Source organism: Sorghum bicolor, chromosome 1 (genome assembly GCF_000003195.3).
Source record: "Sorghum bicolor cultivar BTx623 chromosome 1, Sorghum_bicolor_NCBIv3, whole genome shotgun sequence".
NCBI lineage: Eukaryota > Viridiplantae > Streptophyta > Magnoliopsida > Poales > Poaceae > Sorghum > Sorghum bicolor.
In genome coordinates, this window is record NC_012870.2 from 59939901 (window position 1) to 59950696 (window position 10796).

A 10796-nucleotide genomic window follows, 5' to 3' on the forward strand; every position below is an offset into this window, starting at 1 on the left:
CTATTTGTACTTTGTTTCAGGCTCTACTCCAAGAAGACCTCAACTCTGTATCCATCTTAGCAGCTTCTTGCTGCGGGTAATAAATTTTATCGCAATTGTCAAAAAAAACATGGTTTTGGTTTTTTTTCCTTAAACGCATACCATTACTAGTTGACTTGCGGCTAGTAGCTCTTCTTCTCAGCCCTAGTGTTGCATGGCTTTATTTCACCAGTGAAGCTGTTTTTGTTTGCTTCAGCTCTATAAACGGCTCTATCGATAAAGTTGAAGCCGTTTGATGAATCGTTTAGCAAAATAGCTCAATGTATAGAGTTTTTTAAAATATACTCTCACGAAATGCCACATAGGATGAGGTGAAGCCGGGAGAAGCCACTATTTTTAGCTTCTTTCCACCTCAAAAGCTCTGTGAGGGCCTGTTCGGTTGCTCCAGTTAAAGTTTAACTTCTGTCACATCGAATGTTTGGACACATACATAGAGTACTAAATATAAACTATTTACAAAACTAAAAACACAGTTAAAGAGTAATTTACGAGACGGATCTTTTAAGCCTAATTAGTTCATGATTGAACACTAATTGCCAAATAAGATGAAAATATTACGGTACCTGTTAAACTTTAACTCTCCACTAATTTCTAGGCTTGTCGAAGCCTTTTAGCAGAACTGGAAAGACTACGTGGGTCCCTTGGCACAAACTAGTTACTCCCTCTATCTCTAAATATTTATAGCCATGGTTTACGTGTCAATAAGTTTAACTCAATTTGTAAAAAATACGTGTAACATTTATATATACAAATAGATTCAAATATTTATGCAATGATACTAATTATGTGCCATAAATATTAATATTTTTAATATATATTTAGTCAAAGTTGTCTTTTAGAAGCGAAAACAACGAACATTTAGGGAGGGAGTGTACTCACTCCGTCCCGAAAAGAGTGTTGTTTTTTAATTTTAGATTTAGATATCTTGTTTGACCATCCGTCCTATTCAATTTTTTTGTCTAAATATCATCTATTTTGTTATGAGTTATTTTATCATTAAGTATACTTTAATAATTATTTATTTATTTTGTAATTTATAGAAAATTTTTGAATAAAATAAACGGTCAAACATAATGTCTGTAAGTAAAAAACGTCACTCTTTTTGGACAGAGAGAGTATGTGTTTTCAAAAAAAAAAATTAGACCTTGTTTAGTTTTTAAAAATTTTTGCAAAAAGTTCAGATTCTCCGTCACATTAATCTTACGGTACATACATGACATTAAATATAGATAAAAAATAACTAATTGTATAGTTTGTCTGTAATTTGTGAGATGAATTTTTTAAATCTAATTAGTACATGATTAGACAATATTTGTCAAATACTCTACAAACAAAAATGCTACAATGTCCATTTTACAAAAAATAAAAATAAAAAATAGAACTAAACAAGGCCTTAATGTATGTCTACTCATCTGCCAACATGTAACCGAAAATCAACATTACGCAAAAGTTGCTTTCCCAGGGAGTCTCGATCTGAACTCTCGGTAGTATCGGGAGCAGCGGAAGCCGCGCGCACATCTCATCTCACATTTGCATGTTTATCTATCGTCATGACTCGCTTTTTACCAAGCAAAACATCCCACTCGACGCCCGTTGTCCCCTGGCTAGCTGCCTGGATCAACAAGTTTGTGCGCTCGGATGTGCTCTGCCGATGTGTAAAACTCGCGCCAAAAGTTGTTTATCCTGCCGAACAAGCTTTCGATTGTAGAAGAGAGCTGAGCAAACAAAAGGCATGTATGTTTATTTGCTTGGTACCCGGGACAAAACAAAAACCAAAGGCACGGGCTGATAGCCTTTGTTTTGTTTGAAGAAGAAGAAGATGGACTATATTGGTCCCTGACTCGGTGCTGTGCGTGGAAAGGGGCGGCGATCCCGTGGCCGTCAGTGCGCGGCGGGACAGCGACGTGAACCGATCTGTGTGCGATGTTCGCTTACCTGATAAGTTATAGCAGAAAATAATGTTGATTAATTTATTGTTATAGGAAAATACTGTCAGATGGCTGAAGCGAACAGAGCTGGCATGATGAGTGAGTCACGGACTCACGGTGCACGCATGTTGGCTGGGCAAGAGAGAGAAAAGAGCATGCAAGTGTGCACGGACTGGAGTAGTAATTAATGAATCCGGTAGTAGCCACGGCAAGGGGGTGAACTGGACATGCCGAGGCCATGCTTAGGCCAGTCTTAATGGGAGTTTCATATGAGTTTCATTTGCATTAAATAGGTTGTCACATAAGATTTTTTGATGACATGGCTGTGTATTTAAGAAGAGAGAGAAGAAATGAGTTTCATCTAGATGAAACTCTCTTAGCACGATTACCAACTCTCTATGAGTCTTGGAATTAAATGCCCATGAAACTATAAAATGAAACTCTCTATTGAGAGTGGATGTTTCATCCAAGTTTCATTTCATTTCACATGACATGGCAGTCTTGGAAACAACACCATGAAACTCTCCACTGAGACTGGCCTTATCAAGAGGACGGGTCGCTTTCCTCCTTGTCGGCATCGCATTTCCAGTAATTGCACAGCTTCACCTCACCTCACGTCTTGACGGATCTTTTTTTTTTTGCTTGCTTCACCTTTAGGCCTTGTTTAGATTCAAAAAGTTATTTGATTTTAATATTGTAACAATTTTATTTTTATTTGATAAATATTATATAATCATAGAGTAACTAGACTTAAAAGATTTGTCTCACGATTTACAGACAAACTGTGTAATTTGTTTTTGTTTTTATCTATATTTAATGCTCTATGGATGTACCGCAAGATTCAATGTGACAGAAAATTTTGAAAAATTTTGGATTTTTTAGGTAAACTAAACAAGGCCTTAATCGTACGACATGGAATGAGAAGCTAGCTCCAGCTGAAACAACTGTGACCAGAGGGGAAACTGGTGGCTTCTATATCTATCCGAAGTAGTACTGGTTTCAGCTGGAAATTAAAACTGGGGTTAGTGGCTTGACTGTCTGGACCAGTGACCCCCTGTGAAGCGTGACACGGTGGGCACTGGGCCGACATGCCATGATAAAAAGTCAAAGTTCCAGCGTTTAGGGGTCAAGTCACTTTACTCATGCATGTCACCGACGTTAACACACGCATAGAAGCATTCAAAATTTATAAATAAATATAAAGAATTTTAATGGACAAAAAATAGTTTGCAAAAACAAATAGCATAAATTTGGTAGGTATCACATTCCATTTATTAACCAATCACTATTAAACATATTATTACTGATTGATACACTCTAATTAGAAAACAAAAGGAGGACACATGCACTTTTTTTATACTATCTCTTGTATATTCTAATCTCCATATAATACACTATATTTTACGATAGAGAGAGCAGTAGGATTACAACTGACATAACAAGTGATTAAACGGGAGAAGCAGAAAAGCTAGAGGCGCAAGCAAAGCAGGGGATAAAACGAGGGCACATGCTTTTGCTCGATTGAACGAAGCAAGCGGAAAGGCCCATCCGGCAGTAGGGCCAAGGGCCTCGCCGCAGATGCCGGCCCAGACAAACTGCCCCGGCCGAATAAGCTAGTCATGGGCCAACAGGCGCCGCACTTGTCAAAAAACAAGAAGGAAACTCGCTTCCCTCCTTAGCCCAAGTGCTCACGGCCCACTGCCAGTCAAGCTTTGCCAAGGCTCGCGCCGCGCGCGCGGAACAGCCGAGCCGAATGGCCCGAATCACACGTCTCCCTGGCCGGTCCCAGGTCCCTTGTCTCGCGCGCCCTTTCCCCGGCTATTCCGCGCGCATGTCCGCGAGGACCAGGAAGAGACATCCTTTGATTTGCCAAGAGCCCCCCCCCCCCCCCCCCCGGCCTGTTTAGTTCGCAGCCAAAAATTTTTTCATCCATCCCATCGAATCTTTAAACACATACATAGAATATTAAATATAGATAAAAAAATAAACTAATTACACAGTTTGGTTGAAAATCGCGAGACGAATCTTTTAAGCCTAGTTAGTCCATAATTAGTCTTAAGTGCTACAGTAACCCACATGTGCTAATGATAGATTAATTATACTTAATAGATTTGTCTTGCAGTTTCCAGACGAGCTATGTAATTTGTTTTTTTATTAGTTTTTAAAAACCTCTCCCGACATCCTTTCGACATATCTGATGTGACATCCAAAAATTTTTCATCTCCAATCTAAACAGGCCCTGAACCCTAGCGGTGCGGCGTGCAGCGTGCACTAGTCCAATGGGAGTAGTTGCTCCGCACCAGAGTTCAGACCAGCCAACGACTGACGCGGTCTCAAATAAAGATTCTGTACAGTAAACTAGCGGTGGCCGGCTGTGGGATGTCCCGCATTTTCTCCGGTGACTGACCGGCCACACAAATCAGTCTCCCACCGGCCACTGTCCTTTGCGGAACAGATCAAGGATGTCGCTACATCAGTTTCTGTTTCCAGCTCTCAAAAGAACAAGCTGGATGAACCACTGTCCTGCACTCGTGATTTCCGGCGTTGTGGACATGAAATGGCTACCAGAGTGACAGAAAGTTGGAAGCTGATGAAATACTACATGTCTGAATGGGATTATTTCATTCATTCAGCTGATTAGGCTAGCGATTTATTCAGCATGGAGGGCACGGACATTCCGTTCCCATTGTTGCCCCGACACTACATGCCAAGAGCCACCTGATGAGCTGATTGACAGATGGTTCTAGATAGATTCTCGTCTTCGCAACAGCTAATGTGAAGAGCTCCTGATCGGTTTGTAACCTAAAATTGCCATGTCAAAGAAGATTTGGTAAGACAAAGTTAAGTAAAAAAAACCTTGTCATATATTTGGCAAAATAAATGTGAGGAATTAGGCCTTGTTTAGTTCCTAAAAAATTTTGAATTTTTTTTTTCAGATTTCCCGTCACATCGAATCTTTAAACGCATGCATAGAGTATTAAATATAGACGAAAAGAAAAACTAATTGTACAGTTTGGTTGGAATTGACGAGACGAATCTTTTGAGTCTAGTTAGTCAATGATTGAACAATATTTGTCAAATACAAACGAAGATGCTACAGTATCGATTTTCCAAAATTTTTTGGAACTAAACAAGGCCAAGTTTGGGTAGGAAACCAAATACTTGTTAGGCCTTGTTTAGTTCAAAAAAAATTACATGCATTGGTCATTTTTCTTAAAAAATTTTTACATGCAATTTTACATGCGATAAAATGACTTACAAAATAGAGACCAATCTAGTCTAGAAACCAATCTGTATAAGACTTTTTTTTTACATGCGTTGGTCATTTTTCTTCCGATTTCAGACCAAACTGTATTGTCGTTGTCGATCGTAAACATGCCATGTTCTCCGGCTGTCATATATCATGGATCAACCGGTGGTGTATCTTCGCGGTGGAGCGACGTGACAATGTGACCACTGATACGCTGACACTGATCCCCAAGAGCTACTAGCTAGTACAGTACTAGCGAGCTATTCGTCCACCGCCCACTTCCCCACCCAAGAAACAGACGATCCATCCATCGCATGCGTATACATAGAAGAGATGGAGACCCATAATGAACTGTACGCACATGAAAATACGTACGTACGTACGTACCACTCATTTTGGCAGGCCGGCGGCTGAGCCTCATCACGTACTACCTTCACATTCTATCTATGGACACGTACTACATCAGTCAGTACTACATCAGTTCAGTATGGGTGTGTTTGGATTCCTACATATGGGTGAGCGCGATGCAGCCAGCCGATGTTTGGTTTCCTGGACCACCTCCCCAACCAGGCCCTGCCTGTGCAAACAGCCCCTCTCGGTCAGGCTCAGAAGAAACGTGGGAGGCGAGCGTTTCCATCGGGACAGGCTCTCGCGGTGCAGCTCTAGGGCGCGCATGGGGCGAAAACTTGGTCGGCGGGAGCTCGCGCCATCTCGCTAGGGTTACCGCCCCTTTTCCCGTAATTCACCGCCTATATATCTCCTCCCCCGTCGCCTTCCCTCTCGGTTGGTCTCCATTCGCTCAGCTCGAAGCCTCCGTCAGGTGTTCATCTCCTCTTTTCTTCTCTTTTCTTTGTCTCGTTGTTCATCGATTCAAGCCAGCCTAATCTTCTTCCTCCATCGTTGTTTTGCAGCCTCCCTTGTTCTAAATCTGAGCGCGTGCACAGGTATGTGTCTCCATAATTTCGTCTCCATGTTTGATGTTCTTGTAACCCTAGTAACCAATTTCATCTCACTTGTTGCAGGCTTTCCAGATCTGTCGTCCTTTCTTTGTCCGTCTGCTTTTGATTGTGGTGCTACCGCCAGACCTGTGTGGTATAAGCATTCCTCCAACCCCCCTTATTCTTCTTATACTTCGGTATTGTTGCATGGATGATGTCGGTGCTGTGTATATCTAGATCTGTGAATGAAATATACTTCTGAGCTCATGTCCAAGTCAGTGATGATGGTCTTTAGATCTGAGCATTTGTCCAATGCCAATGATGATTTTCCCGTGCTTATTCATATTTTCTTTGAAACAATGTGAGCATTGTCCATTGCTAAAGATTTTTGTCCATGCCTTACTTGTTGGTTTGTATTTTTCTGAGCACTTGTTCAATGTCAATGATGATCTTGATGTAGTACTAAAGATTGACATAGTACAGGAAACCAAATATACCCTTATTTTTATTGCTTTGTTGTTTGGTTGTGTTCATTGCACATGTGTTGCTTTGGTAGATGGCTTTGGAGGACCAGCGACGACTGTTGATTGCTCGGGCTGCTGCTCTTATCACTGCTATGTACGCCCTCTTGTTCGCTAGGCTTAGAATGCATCATGAATCTAGGCCTCGGATAACTTATGGTCCTCTGCGAATCATGGATGAGGAAAGACAAAAAAAACTTGGATTTAATTTACAACTACAATATTGATGTAGAGTGTGTGAGCATGCTCCGTATGAGAAGAGCTCCTTTTTTTAGGCTATGCCAACTGCTTAGAGAAAGAAACTTGCTCACAGATAGCTTGCATTGTAGAAGAGCAAGTAGCAATGTTTCTTCATATTGTTGGCCATAATCAACGCTTTAGAGTTGTTCATGTCAACTGGAGAAGGTCCATTGAGACAGTGCATAGATATTTTAAAGAGGTCTTGTATGCCATTAGCGAACTGAGGCACGACTTGATTAAAGCTCCATCTAATGAGACACCACTTAAAATAAGCAACAGCCCAAGATGGTACCCATACTTTAAGGTAATGAACAAGCCATGGAGTTTGTAGGATGATGCCCCATATTTGGATACATATTTAGTAACATCTAAATGTTGGGTTTGGATGTAGGATTGTATTGGGGCAATAGATGGGACTCATATCCATGCTAGGGTCCCAGCAAGGATACAAGCAGCATTTAGGGGTAGGAAGAACCACCCCACCCAAAATGTTCTTGCTGCTGTTGGCTTTGATTTGAAATTTACCTACGTGTTGGCCGGCTGGGAGGGTTCAGCACATGATGCTACCATCCTTGCTGATGCACTAGAGAGGCACGATTGGTTAACAGTTCAACCAGGTAATCAACTACATTAGCTAACTACTTAAAATCTGTCAATGCAAAACACTCAACCTAATACATGTGTGTACTTGTTATAGGGAAATTTTACCTAGTAGATGTTGGATATGCTTGCAAACCTAGATTTCTCCCACCTTATCGTGGCACCAGGTATCATTTGAAAGAGTACAGTAGGAGGAACTACCCCACCAACCCAAGAGAATTGTTTAATTTGAGGCATTCAAGTTTAAGAGTAATCGTTGAAAGGGCTTTTGGTGCTTTGAAGAACCGTTTTCGTATCATTGACAACAAACCATTTCATCCCTTTAGGACTCAAGTAAATTTAGTGCTTGCTTGTTGTATATTGCATAATTGGATCCTTAGACATGGGGTTGATGAGGTTATTCCTGAGGAGTTCTCTTGGGTGCCCAACAATAATGGTACTGATGACCATCTATTGCATGGGGATGACAATGCTGCTTGGGCTCATACCAGGGATGAAGGGATGAAATTGCTAATCACATGTGGGCAAACAAGGGAAACTCTCGCATCTAGTATGTACTGCAATGTGTTTGTTCTATGTACTCGAGCTTATCTGTTGGTGTTTGCAATGAATAACAACAACTGCTACTGTTCTATCTTTGCTGAACTATGTTTGTAATCTTTGATGCATTGAACAATGTGCAATGATGATTTATTTTGAATTCTGATGAGGCATTGGACAGCATGCTATGATGTTTTGTTTTTTAAGCTACTCTTCTTTTGAGGCATTGGACAAATGCAATGATGTTTTTTATGATGCTACACCTTACCTGAGGCTATGGACATGAGCAATGATGATTGTTTGTATTCTAATAAATCTGAGGCTACAGGCATGTGCAATGATGATTGTTTGTATTCTAATAAATCAGAGGCTTTACACATGTGCAATGATGTTTATCTATTACTCTAATTTACATGAGGCTTTAGACATGTGCAAAGATGATTGTCTCTTATTATGAGTGGGGTGTCCTGCTAACTAATTAGGATATGGCTGAGGACATGAATGTCCCGGATGAGCTTGTCTTCCCTGGACTTGTTGTCGATGTTGATGCTTTGCCTGGTCAGAATGGTGTTGCTATTGGGTCTGGTGCTGGGACTGGTCTTGGGGCTAGTGTTGGGGCTGGTGTTGCTGCTGGTGTTGGTGCTGGGCCTGTTGCTCAGAGGAGTGCCATGAGGTGGACAGATGTGAGCTCTGGCTTTATCCTTCGCCGTATGTGCCAGTTGATTGCAACTGGGGTGAGGAGTGACAAAGGGTTCAAGGAGGTCCATCTAAATTAGGTTGCTAGGGCACTTCAAGAATTCAATGGAAATGAGGTGATTGGTACATAGATCTACAACCACTTGAGGAAGTGGAGGCAAAAATGGATTAAGATCTCCAAACTCAGGGAGCTTAGTGGTGCTTTGTGGAATGAGGAATGTTCCATGATCGTGCTTGAAGAAGAGCACTACAATGGGCACATCAAGGTATTGTCTATGCATCTTAATCTTGTTAATTCATAGAACAAGTAGGTGTACCCAAGTAGCTGACACATTTTTTATGTAATACCAGGCACATCCAAAAGATGCTGAATATCTTAACAAGCCCATTATGCACTATAAGGAGATGCAAATCATCTTTGGCAATGGCCAGGCAACTGGCAAATATGCTATGGGGTCTAATGAGGCTCTGGGCACTCCCTCTGATTTTGCTGAAAGTTCACTGAAGACTAAGGTCACTGATGATACTAGAGGTGGGAAGATAGAGGGAACTGAGCCAACTAAGTCTGAACCAGGTGCTGGAGGTAAGAGGAAGAGGTCAGTGTTGTCTGAGGAGGATGTTGTCCTCTTCACTGGGATGACTCAGGCAGTTAACAATGTTGCTGATGCCATTCGTGAAACTAAGGTTGAGGATTCCCACCCTGATTTGTATGATGCTGTCATATTTATGCCTGGGTTCAGTGATGAGGCACTGTTGTGTGCATATGGACAACTTCTCGACAACAAGGCCTAAGGATCTGCTTTTGTGAAGATGAATCACTCTCACCGTGTGCTCTGGCTGAGAACCTTCTTGGCCAAGCACTTATATGTGTGACCTGCTTGCTCTCCGGTTGATCCATCTTTTGTGTGTAGTCTTGGCCTCTCCTTGTTGTATTTTGTGTGGTAGGTTTGGTGCAGTGACTGCCCCTTCCTCGCGGATGCATCTAGTGTTCTCTAGTGGCTCCTTTTGTGCATAACTTCCTCCTTCTGGTGGCCTTGGTTGTGCAATGGTTCTATGTGCAGTTGATTTTGATCTTGCCTTTCTTTTGTGCAGTTAACCTGCAACTCTCTACTATGGCTAATTGTTACCTGTAGTTAGTGACTTAGATATGCCACTATACACTTGCATTCTTTTAGGGGTCAACCAAACTAATGTTCGAATTGTAAGTGCAATCAAGCCCTATTGTGGGTTTTGGTGATAATGACAACAAAATTAGAGGACTAACAAGTTTTATCGAGTTAATGAGCAGGGGATCAAACTATAGAAGTGATGAACAGGTTGCTGGTGTTCTGAAAGCATGTTGGAGCTGATCCAAACTCAAGGACGTGTTACTCAGTTTTATATTCTTTATTTGAGTTTAGGAAAAGCCGCACTATAAAGGGGAATTCTAGAATTGTTGATCAATTGTGCAACCAGATGCTCATCTTTTCAAAACAACTTCCTCCTTCTCAGCCAAAGCAGCTAGCAAAACAGTTTTTCTCTTAAACCTGCTCTGGCCAGGGCGGCAGTGCCGCCCATCATGGGCGGCAGTGCCGCCCTCTTATGACCGTTGGGACCCAGGGGAGGTATATACCTCTGGACGCTCCTCACAACGGTAATCACCAACCTCAGACGACTTACCTCGTGCTCAGACAGAATAGAGCTCCCTCTCTCTCCCCTCCATTGTTGCTCCTCCTTCCTCAAGCAATCTTTGATTCCAACCATCAATCCTTGAGAGAAAAGGCAGCAAAACTCGATTGGAGAGTAGATCCATCGTTCCCCAAAGTCTAAGAGCATTTGGTTCACGTTTGGTCGGCGGTTCTAGGGTTTGTTACTCTTGGAGCTTGCTCCTAGCCGGCTAGGCGTCGCCCATGAGCTTGCCATCCTATGTGGCAGCCTTGGGAGGTTTGTAAACTTGTTCTTGCAGCTAAGAAATCACCCCTCACTTCAAGAGTTTACTCTCTTGACTTGAGAACGAGGGTAGGGCAAGCCTTTGTGGCAAGCCTAAGCCTTTGTGGCTTCCTCA

General features: G+C 41.9%; 1 pseudogene; it reads left to right on the forward strand.

The window, feature by feature from the left end:
- LOC8058807 lies at positions 7020 to 9544 on the forward strand (annotated as a pseudogene).